Source organism: Alexandromys fortis, unplaced genomic scaffold, assembly GCF_014885135.2.
Source record: "Alexandromys fortis isolate MF-2015 unplaced genomic scaffold, M_Fortis_MF-2015_v1.1 scaffold_46, whole genome shotgun sequence".
NCBI classification, from domain to species: domain Eukaryota; kingdom Metazoa; phylum Chordata; class Mammalia; order Rodentia; family Cricetidae; genus Alexandromys; species Alexandromys fortis.
In genome coordinates, this window is record NW_026067919.1 from 2576539 (window position 1) to 2589610 (window position 13072).

General features: G+C 38.0%; 1 long non-coding RNA gene across 1 annotated transcript; it reads left to right on the forward strand.

The window, feature by feature from the left end:
• The first annotated feature begins 7559 nt into the window (after positions 1-7559).
• On the forward strand, positions 7560-12224 carry LOC126500580 (uncharacterized). Its single transcript, XR_007591387.1, has 3 exons — positions 7560-10213; positions 10748-10982; positions 11963-12224. It is a non-coding gene; the product is annotated as an uncharacterized lncRNA (long non-coding RNA).
• The last annotated feature ends 848 nt before the right edge of the window (positions 12225-13072 follow it).

Consider the following 13072-nt stretch of genomic DNA (forward strand, 5'->3'; position numbering starts at 1 on the left):
TCAGCCTGGACTTTAAAGTGATACCTGTTTTCCTTTTTCCTTGAAAAAGTACTCAGTTCATTTTTCGTTTCTTCTTCATATGCTTCGCAAGGCAAGGCTCAGGCTTTATTGAGTACTGTGGATCTGGACTCCATTTAACTCAGGACCAGCCAGCCATACATACGTACCCAACATATGTCAACCTATGGAATGCAAGGAAAGAAACATGGGTCTTGGGAATTAAGTAATACGAACAACAAATCCAACAACCAATCAGAGAAAAATTAGAACAGACTGTAAGATTTAGGAAACAAAAATATAAATCTCAGTTTCATTGGTGGCTACTCTGGAGACTGAGGCAGAATTCTGGATTGCAAGTTCAAGGCTAACCTGGACTACAGAGTGAGTTTAACACCAGTCTAAATAATTAAGTGCCTCAAATTATAAGAACAGCTGTGCTGTATATATAAGGTGATGGTACAAGCTAGGCTACCATGTTATGAGGCCCTGTTTTCAATTTCCAGACTGTGGAACAAATAAATTAATAAGGCTAAGCAAATAAATAAAGCTAGAGACTCAAGGATGATGCTCAGAGTTTATAGAGTTCTACAAGTAAAAACTAGTGCAGTTTGCAGTAGTTAAAAAGACAGTCCACCTCTTCTTTAAACACACACACACACAAATGCACTTACACACACACTACCACCAACCACTACCATCACCACCACCAACAACAAAAATAAGTTCTGTTTCAGATAATAATAATTTTATCTCTAAATTATTTAAGTAAACAAGCAAATGTCTGCTTGTTAAATTTTAAGGAGACCACTGTTTTCTAACTATGTCTAATGGTGACACAGTGAAGCACACCACCCTAAGTGTGATCTCCCTGCTAATAGATTTGGTAGCTCCTGGGACCTGGCTAGACTTGTATAGACTGTGGGTAATAGCTCAGTTACACTGAATCACAATAACTTTGAGGATAGAGTCTTATGTAGTCCAGGATGGTATTGAACTCTTTATGTAGCCAAGAATGATCTTGAAATCCCGATCCTAATTCTTAGCTTATTGCATGCGCTGCCGTGCCTGGCTTATGCAAGTGCTACGGATCTGGCCCAGGGCTTTGCCCTAGGCAAACATCTATAACTGAGCTAATAAAACACCTAGAATCTACTTCCTCCGACTAGATTTGCAATAATTCTGAGAAATGTAGCCCTCCAACAGTTCTCAAAGTGTGATTTTCAGGCATTCTCCTTCTAGACTGATGCACAATGTACTTTTTGCAAACACACATTTAAGCATCACTGGTTTATTAAATCATAGAACATATTTGCAAAACACTAAACTCACAAAATCAGGCCTGGGCAGTTTTAATGATGATTCCACATGTATACTTCTTATGCCATGAAAAGGAACACAGACTGTATATAAGCACAGAGCCCTAATTTACAATTAGAGCATGTGGTGTTTCTAAAGCACAAATCTATGATTAAAAACTTCAGCTCACTTTGGTAGAGGTATTCTAACACTGTGCTCTATACTGTTATTGACAGCATGATTCATTCCCGAGAGACAATGTGTTTAGTTTGGTGTATATTTGTGCTATAATGTTATGAAGTACAGCATCCTACCAATTGTATAGAGATGGCCAAACAGTTGATAGGAATTCTTTGATGTGTACATGGCGAGTGTGCAGATTATATTCTTTGGTTTATATTTGCAAGCAAAAATTTCATGGATACATGGCATGAATACAGACCAATATAGACAAGTTATTATGTTAAAATGACTTTTATCAAAGTCCTTGGATGATGGGTTGAATACAGACTTAACATTTTTTACAGGCACATCATGATAGTTTATTGTGTTTTCAATTTGCAGTTCTCCAGTGACACATGAAATTGAGAACCTTCAAATGTCTGCTTGCTGTCTCTCATCCTTAATAAATAGTTTGTTCAGATATTTTTGCTCACTTTCAAATTTTTTTATTATTTTACTTTTATTATTAATTAATTCATTGATCTATTTTAGTCCTGGGGAATTCATGCGTCTTACTTATCTATTTATTTGACATCCTGACCATGATTCCTCTCCCTCCAATCCTCCCATTCCCTTCCCCAACCTCCCCTCAGCCTTCCCTCAATCTGCTCCTCTTCTGTTTCTGATCAGAAAGGGGCAGGCCTCCAATGGGCATCAACAAAGCCTGGTATATCAAGTTTCAGTAAAACTAAGCACTTCCCTTGCATTAAGTAAATTTGGGCAAGGCAATCCAGTACAAGGAACAGGATCTGAAGAGCCAGTCAAAGCATTAGGGACAGCCCCTGCTCCCATTATTAGGAGTCCCACAAGTAGACCAACCTACACAACTTGTACATATTTGTAGAGGGCCTAGGTCGATTCCATGAAGGCTCCCTTGTGGGGAGGCCCAAAACTGTGAGCCTACCTATTTCCACCTTGTCTAAGAGTTGCAGAGTTTGAAGATGCTCAGAATCGTTGACAACAGCCAGGATTAAACATCCTGATCCGGGATGTTGCTACTTGGTTTGACATTAAGATGGCCTGTACAGGTAGATCCAGCCCATGCTGACCAAGGGTCAGAAAATTCAAGGATACCTACACTCTTTCTTTTAAAATAGGAGGTTTGACCTTGGGAGGGGCTGCCTTCAGGATAGTGGTCTAGGGTGGGTTCACTGCCTAAATAACAAAATGCTAATGATTTGCTGTCTCAAAGTATTAAAGAAAGTAACTCTTCTAATTGTCCTTTGTATCATGTTAAAGAAGAGTTTTGTTGCCTTCTCCCCATGCCCCTTGTATTGGGGTATAAAACTGTCTGAAAAATTCAATGTAGGTGGATTTCAGTATTCACTGGAACTCCTTCGCTATACTAGTCTATGTTTCTGTTCTATTATTTCACTCATGTCTTTGTACTCTTTACTATTTTTCTGAACCTTATGCCTCTACCATGGTAAGAGGTCTTTTTATTGAAGTTAGTCTCTGACACCCTTGTAGTGATATTTCATTTGTATTTTGATAAATAAAGCTTGCCTGAAAACCAGAATGCAAAAAAGTCACATTAGTCAGTCATAGAGATCAGACAATGGTGGCATACACCTTTTATCCCAGCAGCCAACACTAGTTAGCCATAGAGGCTAGGCAGTGGTGGTGCACACCTTTAATCTCAGCACTAGAGAGGACTATAACATGGGCTGAGACAGGAACTCACTCTCTTTTAGTCTGAAGGTTTAATAGAGGTAATAGCTCTCTAGTGGCTTGGCTGCTTTGCTTTTCTGATCTTCACGTTGAAGCCCAATATCTGTCTCTAGGGTTTTTTTTTTTCTTTTTAATTCATGCTACACTCCCTGGTTATTGATTTAGACTCTGAGTTCCTGATAAGCCAGGTTAGTTGTTTCCATTTTGGACTTTCTTGTGATGTCCTTGACCCCTTGGCTCCTATAAGCCTTCTTCCCTTCTTCACCTTGAGCTCAGCCTGATATTTTTCTGTGAGTCTCTGCATCTATCAGTTACTGGATGAAGGTTCTCTGATGACAATTAGGGTAGTCACCAATCTGATCATAGAAGATGGCTAGCTCAGGTTAAGAATCCACTATGCTAATGAGTCTTAGCTGGGTTCATTCTTGTAGATTGCTGGGAGATTACCTTGTACCAGATTTCTACCTAACCCCTCAAAGCACCCTTTTCCAGTCATCTCTTTCAGTACTCTCTCTCTCTATCTCCCCCAACCTAATCCCTTAAGTTCCCAACCCCACCCATGCATGTCTATGTAGATGAGCTTTTCTATTTCCCCCTCCCAGGGAGATCCACACATCCTCCCCTTGGACCCACCTAACCTCTCTGGGTCTGTGGATTATGTAACATGATTATCCTTTATTTTACAGCTACTATCTACTTATAAGTGAGTAATATACTATGTTTGTTTTTCTGGGACTGGGTTAATCACTTGGGATGATTTTTTTCTAGTTCCATTTCATTTGCCTTTAAATATCCTGATGTCATTGTTTTTAATAGTTAAATACTCTATTGTGTAAATATTTACCATATTTTCTGTATCTATTTTTTGGTTGTGGGGAGTAAGTCTTGGTTGTTTCTAGCTCTTGGTTATTATGAATAACACATCTACGAACATAGATGAGCAAGTGTTCTTGTGGTATAATTGAGCATCCTTTGGGTATATGACCAAGAGTGACATAGCTGGATCCTCTGGTAGATTGATTCCCAGTTTCCTGGGAAACTGCCTTACTGATTTCCAAAGAAGCTGTATGAGTTTGCGTTTCCACCAGAAATGGAGGAGTGTTCCCCTTGCTCCACGTCCTCTCCAGTAGAAGACTTTGTGTTTTTGATCTTATTCATTCTGACAGGTATAGGATGGAATCTCAGAGTTGTTTTGATTTGAATTTCCCTCATGGCTAAGGATATTGAACAGATTTTTAAAAAAGTGTTTCTCTGCCATTGGTGATTCTTCTGCTGAAAATTCTCTATTTACGTCTGTACCCTATTTTTAAACTGGATTTTTTTTTGGTATCTAGTTTCTTAAGTTTTTGTATATTTTGAAGATAGGCCCTCTGTCAGATGTGGGGTTGGTGGACATCTTTTCTCATTCTGTAGGCTGCTATTTTGTCCTATTGGCAGTGTTCTTTGCCTTACAGAAGCTTCTGAGTTTCAATAGGTTCCACTTATTCATTGTCAATTTTAGCGTCAGTGCTGCTAGTATTCTATTCAGGAAGTTGTCTCCTGTACCAGTGTGTTCAATATATATGTTCTCTTCTATCAGGTTTGGTGCAACTGGACTTAAGGTGAGGTCTTTGATCCACTTGGACTTGAGCTTTGTGCAGGATAATAGATATGGATCTATTTACATGCCAACATCCATTATGCCAGCACCATTTGTTGAAGATGCTTTTTGATGTGTGAATTTATGTCTGGGTCTGCAGTTTGGTTCTATTGATCCACCTGTTTTATGCCAATATGGCCAATGTTCTATGGTAGAGCTTGAAATCAGGGAAGGTAATACCTCCAGAATCTCTTTTATGTATAGAATATTTCCAGGGATTTTGAGGCAAAAAAAAATCTCTGGGGAGATAATACAGAGAGGCTAATTAATTCAGAAATAATAACACTTAAAAATCTAACTGATAAGGAAATGCTTTATTGGGTCATATAAATCTTACAGAGAAGTTGAGATTTATTGGGAATCAGAAAAATAGCATGATTTGGAAATTATTTAGGAGGACATATTACCATAATTATATTTTAAGACCTACCATTTTAGAGCTTTATTTGGCAAATGCTTTTTAATTATCAGATTCCCCCCTCACATTGGCATTTAAAATATAAAGAAGACAAAAAATAAACTTTAAATAAAAATCCCTGTCTTCACAAAAGACAACAACAGTTTAAGATAGGAGATCTTGTGGAAAGTGTATTATTCTAGTCAGCTTCAATTGTCAACAAGACACATCACAGTGTCATCTGAGAGAGCAGCTGCCACTGAGGAGTTCCCTAGATCAGATTGGTTTGTGGCCACGTTTAAGGGACATTGTCTGGATGGCTAAGTGATGCAAGAAGATCCAGCCCACTGTGAGTAGCACTATCTTTAGGGATCTATTCTGTGCTGTACAGAAAATCCAGCTAAGTATAAGCCAATGAGTGATTGAGCTAGGAAGTACAGCATTTTTTTTTTCATGGTTTCTGACTCAAGTGCCTGCCCTTAGTTCCTTCAAAGACAGACCACGAACTGGAAATTGTAAGACAAATAAACTTTTCTTCTCCTAAGTCTGTTTTAGTTAGAGCATTTTGCTATAGCAACAGAAAGGAAACTAGAATGCACACTGACTTGGAAACTCGTCCATCTAGTTCCCACAAAAAAATCACTTTTGAGCCTGAGTTACTTGAATTGTAATAAAATTGAAGGTTACAGCAAAACTAACCATTTTATAGTCACATAAATGTTATTTAGTAACAAATAATGCAATTTGAGTCCTATCTTTATTCTGTATCTTCTTAAACCTTACAAAAGTGAGAATATAGACATGAAAATACCTTCTAACATGTTATAAATTATTTCTAAGCTATGACTTAGAAAACAGATCTACAAAATACTACAAAATTGTTGTGTAAAGTAATGGTCAATGTTAAAAAAGATCAAAGCACGAGGTTTCATAGTAAGAAGCCTGAGAAAAACATGGGCACACTGTTTTCCATCCAATAGTTCTATAAATCACCCCAAAATATGGATGCAAAATGAAGAAGGATGATATATTGTCGTAGCTAGCTTCAGTTGACAATTCAACACTATTGGGAAGCAGGAGCTTCAGCTGAGTAGTTGTCTCCACAGGATTGGCTTATGAGTGTATCTATTGAATAGTCTCTTGATTGACAAGTGATGTAAAGGGGAGACAGAGCACTATGGGTTATCCACCCCTGAGCAGGTAGACCTAAGCTAAGTAGTAAAGGGAGCTGAGCAAGCCAGGAGAAGCAAGTCTGTAAGCAGTGTTCCTTTGTGATCCCTGCTTCAGCTTCTGCCTCCAGGTTCCTGCCGTGGCTTCCATTGATGATGGATTATAAAGTGCGAGTTGAAATTAACACTTAACTTCTCAAATTATTTTGGTCATGGTGTCTATTACAGTAATAGACCTAAGCTAGAACATATGTATTCTAGTTCTTAGTTGAGACTGAGACTAATTCTCTAGGTTAAGATTCTTTTGTTTTAGCCCTATTGATTGTAGACCAGGCTCCATGAGCTTACAGACTTTTTAAATTAGAGAGAAGAGGTGCCAATAAACAGGTGACCAAGTAAGACATTTAGTGGAGGGATTGGGACACCAACCCAGTCACATAACCTTCAAGTACAAGAGGCACAGAGGTTGAAGGACTGGTCCAGCCTGAGACCTAGCCTACCCCTGACACAGCCTGGCACACCACCAACCATAGGATGGATGACCCGGAGACCTAGGAGAGAACCAAACATGACTAGGGAAAAAATGTCAATATAACGATGCCGAATGATATTCTGCTGTTTTGATACCTAATCCAATTGCCATCAGTTACTAATGGAAACAGATGCAGAGACCCACAGACAATTAATTAGGTGGAGCTTGGGGAATCCTGCTGAAGAGAGGGAGGATTGTATGAGCCAGAGGGGTCAAGGACTTCATGAGAAAACCCACAGAATCAACCGACCTGGGCTCACAGGGGCTCACAGAGACTGGACTGACAACCAGGCAGCCTGCATGGGACTGATCTAGGCCCTCTGCATATATGGGACAGTTGTGTAGCTTAATCTTTTTGTGGGATTCCTAAGAGTGGGAGCAGGGGCTGTCTCTCACTCTCTTACAGGCTATTGGGACCCCATTCCTCATACTGGGTTTTCTTGCCCAGCCTTAATACAAGGGGAGGTTCTTAGTCTTACTACAACTTGATATGCCACATTTTGTCGATATCCACCAGAAGTCTGCCCTTTTCTAAACAGAAATGGAGGAGGAGTGGATGGGGGCGGGAGGCAGAGTGGAGGTGGGGAGAGCAATTGGGAGGAAGGGAAAGAGGGGAAAGTGTGATGAAAAAAAAAAAAACAGACAGCAAAGTTTATTCCAGAAATTAATGAATCAATGAGATGTGCATATGTGTGTGTGTGTGTGTGAACATAGCTTTCTAGTAAAATAATACCAAATTGAATAAGGACAAGCCAAAGGACACATTTTATTTTTATGAGAAGAACACAGGAACATTAATTGATTTTAAGGAAGGAGCAGAGACTCAACTTTAAAAGCTCAGGAAAATATTAAGGCTTATATATCCTGGCACCAAAACTTACCACTGACTAGGCAGTTTTAAGCAGTACAAATTTGTTATCTCACAGTATTTGGGATTTAAAGTTTGAAATGGATCTCAGTAAGATAAAAATCAAGATTCGGACAAGGTTACATCCATTCTGAAAGATCTGAAAAATGTATTTGGCAGCCACAATTTTTTTGATTGGTAGGCATTCCTGGATGTGTGTCTCCATCTTCAAAACTAGCAATGACTGGCCTAGTCTTTCCCAAGATGCATCAGTCTGACCTTGGCTTTCTATCTACCAGTCTACATTTAAAAGACCCTTGTGATTATATGGAGCTCCCTGGGATGGTACAGGTTAATATCTTTATATTAAATCTTCCTTTTTGCAACTCTCATTCTAATGTATTCTTAATTCTTTTTGGTCGTGTAAAATAACATAATACTTTGTGGGGATTCAGATACTGACATTGTGTATGGTGCCATTATTCTTATCAAACATGAAGAAATCAAGGAAGACATAAAAACAAAGGAAAAATATGAACTTTGTCTCACTGGGTCACAAGATTGCATATTAATCCTTCTTGCTTTATCCATTGATATTTTTCATGCATTATAAATGTAAAAATCTCAGTTTACTATTGGGATTTTCAAGGCAAATTCCTTGTGGTTCCTGTAATGCTATATTAATTTGGGACAGGTATGTTAAACATATCATGTGATTATGCAGACTAATATAACTTTATTGTTCTTTCATCCATAACAAAATTCAGCTGGCTATTTATATATTACTAAAAGATAACAAAGGAATGTATGAGCAAAAAAGGAAACCCAGTAGCTTATGTGAAAACAATGCCAAGCAAGCAGGTCTAGCCTGTAGCTCACTAACTGTGTGTTATAAATGTAACCCCTACAAGGAGCTGTGAACTCACTTAAAACACCGTTATAAGTTTTATGTCTATTTTTGCGAGTTGATTAAACAGTTCTCAAGTGTGAACTTTGTCGACAGCATCACCACATAATGTCAAAACTTTAGACAGATGGGCAAAGTGTGTCTTAGCATTTCCTGTCAGGTATTTTAGTCGGGTGAAAATATACAGTAATATCTTTTGAGGTGAACGGAATCATTCTTTGTAAATGTAGGTGTATAAATGGAATCCTCAGTAAATATAAGTCTACTTATGATCTTAGTTGCTTGTCAAACCCTCTTGTACAATGTTTGATTCCATAAATACTTATGGATAGACATTTCTTATAATTCTTATTTTATTTCTTTTTTAAAAAGACTTGCTAAAATCAGAACATTATTAACACCTTTGTAAATTCTTATTTAATAAAGTTCCTGTCAATTTCTGAATGGTAACTTCTACAAATAGGTTAAAAAGTAAAAGATATCCATTTATATTCATTTTACCCTCAGGGATATAATTCAATAAAACACCCAATAATCCTAGAAAATTGAATTTTATTTTCAATAAATCTGGATAATTAAAAAAAACTTATTGTGGAATAATGACTTTCATACAAAAAGTTTAAATGCTTTTATTAACATATTGTACTTTACTGCAAGTTGATTTTATGAACACGTTTTAATCTCATTTTTCTTCTCTCTTTGAGGCTAACAGGAAGAGATCCTGTGTAAGAGATGAAGATGTAGGGGTGGGGAGGCCACAGGCAATTAAAGGCTCTCTGTGTTGGCCGTCACTCAGGAAACCTCTCTGGGCCCTGTGGTCCATGACTGATCTCTTCTAGTTTTCACAGCCCTCTGTCCTTACTGCTTAGCACTAAATAAAATCATACTTTGAAGTTGAAAGTGCTGGTTTACATTATTTATTTATGTCTGCTCTTTACTTCCAAATGTCCTTTTACAATGAAATTTCATTTTACAATGAAAACGTGAGCATTAGAAGGTCAAGAGTAACTCTATAATAAAAGTCAAATTATTCACTCTCTGTGAATCTGCTTTATTGGTCAAAAGGGTGTCTGAGCAAGTTAGTGTATTACACAGTCATCAAGCAGATTGTTATTATTATGGTCTTGGTCCTTATTTCTGTCTTTCCAGGTAGAAGCTGAAAAGCAGGCGAGCTCTGTATCAGAACTCTGAGTGGAACTCACTCTGCTCAAAACTGTCCCCTGAGTCCTGGGGTTGGAAGGAAGCAGGAAACGTGGTGGTGGATGAGACTGATGTTGGAGGGGGCAGAACTGAAAGAGGCACAGGTGTTTGCGTGAGTGGATTCCATCCCAAGGATTTTTAAAAAGTATTCTCTCATTACCTACTGCAAATTTTTAATGATTTTATAAATATTTTGTTCTGGACTGGCAAGATGGCTCAGCGGTTAAGAGCACCGGCTGCTCTACCTGGGAACTCAGGTTCAATTCCCAGCAATCACGACTGTCTGTAACTCCAGATTCTGGGGATCTGACACGTCACATAAATAACAGACAGGTGAGACAATGGTGCACATAAAATAAAAATAAATCTAAAAAATATTTTGCTCTCTATAAAAGATTAAATGTAAATTTTAAAATTCAAAACATAATACGATATATTCTGCGACTATCAGAAAACAGAAGTCAGGCAGTATTTTAAAGCCATTTATATTAGCAAGTCTTTCCAAATGGTCTATAAAGTTGACATTAGTATGTTTTAAAATTTTTATGAGAAAATGACAAGAACGTGTTGATGAATTTTGATGACACTTTAACTTCTCAAAACCAAGTCTATGGTTTAATCACATATTAAGTATAGATAAGTGTGCAAGGCACTAAAATACCTACTTCAGCCTTCTGTTTGTTTTTGATACAGGACCTTGTTATACATGTATTTGTTACACATCAGCCACTTACTTGCTATTCTCTTGTTTCAGCTTCCCATGTTCTTGTATTATAGACATACCCTATTTTGGACTAGTATTTCTCTTTATTTTCTAAAAGTTTTCTTAATTTTTATTTCATATGTATTCATGTTTTGCCCTCCTAGATGTACATGTATCACATGTGTGCCGAATCCACAGAAGGTAGAAGAGCATATCAGATCTCCTGGAACTGAAGTTCACAACTGGAAATCACAATGTGGATGTTAGGAATCAAACCCAGTTCCTATGAAGGAACTGCAAGTGTTCTTAACTATTAAGACATCTCTCCAGTCCTGATCTTCACTTTAACAAGTAGAAAGACATAGCCTAGTCAAACAAAAGACCAATAATGAATATTGAGTAAGTGCTGATATCCATATCTAAGTCTCTACCTGATATAACAAAAAATTAAATATGGCAAAACACACAAATATAAAATTTTCTGTCTTTGACATAAGTTTACATAGTTGCTAAACCAATGCTTAGACTCTTACTTCCTTAAGTACGTGACGTTCTCTCATAGATTTTTTTCCCCATTTGCCTTCTTCCTTTCCTTGGTCTCCACCATCCTATTCTGCATCTGGTTTTTCTAGACATCACATGGCAGTGAAACCATGGGCTAAAGTGGTTGTTTCTCCACTTTTACTCCTAAATTCTTTAATACCCACCCATGTGGCACCATGTGGCAACATCACTGTTATTTTTAAGATGGCACAGTGTGCTATGTTCATCTATCAAAAACACGTGGGCTCCCCTCCTCTCCCACTGGGATCCTCTCCTTTCTGTCTTCTAAGGGAAAATAAGAAATATAACAAATTAAAATACAATAAGATAACACAAAAGCTATCATATAGGAATGGGACAAGACTTAAACAGAAAGAAAAGAGGCCAAGAGAAGGCACAAAAATCAGATCCTGCTTCCTGGCCATCCTCAGCAATCTTAGGAAACACTAAGGTGGAAGCCGTGATACATACAGTGAGGGCCTGGTGCACACCCATGCAGGCCCTGTGCACGCAGGCTCAGCCTCTGTGAGTTTATGTGAGCTTTGATCATGTGTGTTTTGAGGGTCTTGATTTATTGGTGTCTTCCATCCCACCTGGCTTATGCCTTCTTTCTGCCGACTTTTCTGTGGGATTCTTAAGTCCTGAGGGGAGAGATTTAGTAGAGACATCCCATTTAGTGCTGAGTGTTCCACGGTCTCTCACTATCCGTATAATGTCTGTCTGTGGGTGTCCATATTTGTTCTTTCTTTTGTATTATCAAATCACTGTTATTCGTTGCTATCTGTGTATTCATAAATGCAGGACATACAAATATGTTTTCCTATTTTATACTGCAGGGAATCATGGAGCTGGCCTGGCCTGTCTTGAGAGGCAAACACTGCCTCAGACAGCGAAGCGCTGAGACTACTTTGTGTTTCTCCGTATGTTCCCTTGGAAGTCAAGGAATCGTGGCAGCTTGGCAGGACGATTATCTTAGATATTAATCTTGTGTACCCCATAAAGCTTGCAAACATCATTGTATCCTGGCAACTACACCTGTATTGATCCTGATGATTGCCACTATATTCTATTTCTTGATAAAGGTATAAAAAGTCTGATGGCTCCTAATAAAAGTGTTCCAGCCTCAGTCTTGCTGTGGCCTCTCTAACTGACCAGGTTTAATTCCCCGGGGCCATACTAACTGACCTTGGCCCAGTCACTAATAATGGGTATTTATACTATATGCTGCCTCTTTTTATGTAATTTAGTTTACGTGTTTTTACTTTTGGTGGTACCAAACGTTATTTATGCATATGCTGGAATGATAGCTGTACAGTACAGGACTTAACTATGATCAAGCTAGCTGGGAAAAATAAGCAGAAGAGAACTTCACACAACAAGTTCCTGACGCAAAGTGTCCAAAGCAATCATGTAGCTTTAAGTTGCACAATTATAAGCTACTTCTACTAAAATAAGGCACACACTATATTTCACTGCACAACGGGCATTTCATTATATGATTCATTTAATTATTTTAGAAGTAAGCCTAACAGATTTCTTGCCTTTAGAAGTGTGTTCCAAGTGTATGCTACTAAGCATTAAAGTATAAGACAAGTTTGAATAATACTACTGTATGCTTTGCATGTTTCCACAACAGTTATTCAAGACATCAAAAAATTCTAGCACTTTCTTTTGAAGGTTACTATTTCCTACTCATTACCACTTAAGTGGATTTGTTTCTAGGCTATTGTTTATGTGTTATTCTTATTTGCTTTGCATTTATAACTTACAACAACATAGAAACTTTTCACATTGTGAGATGCTGAACCATTCAAATACCCTTTCCTGTGTCCCTTTCTTCATCCCCTCTGCTATTGTCTTTGACGTGCTTGTTGTGGACACAGTGGGAATAACAAATACATTTCCTGTCCTTCTGGAGCTTGCGTTTTGTCAAAAAATATCAGCAT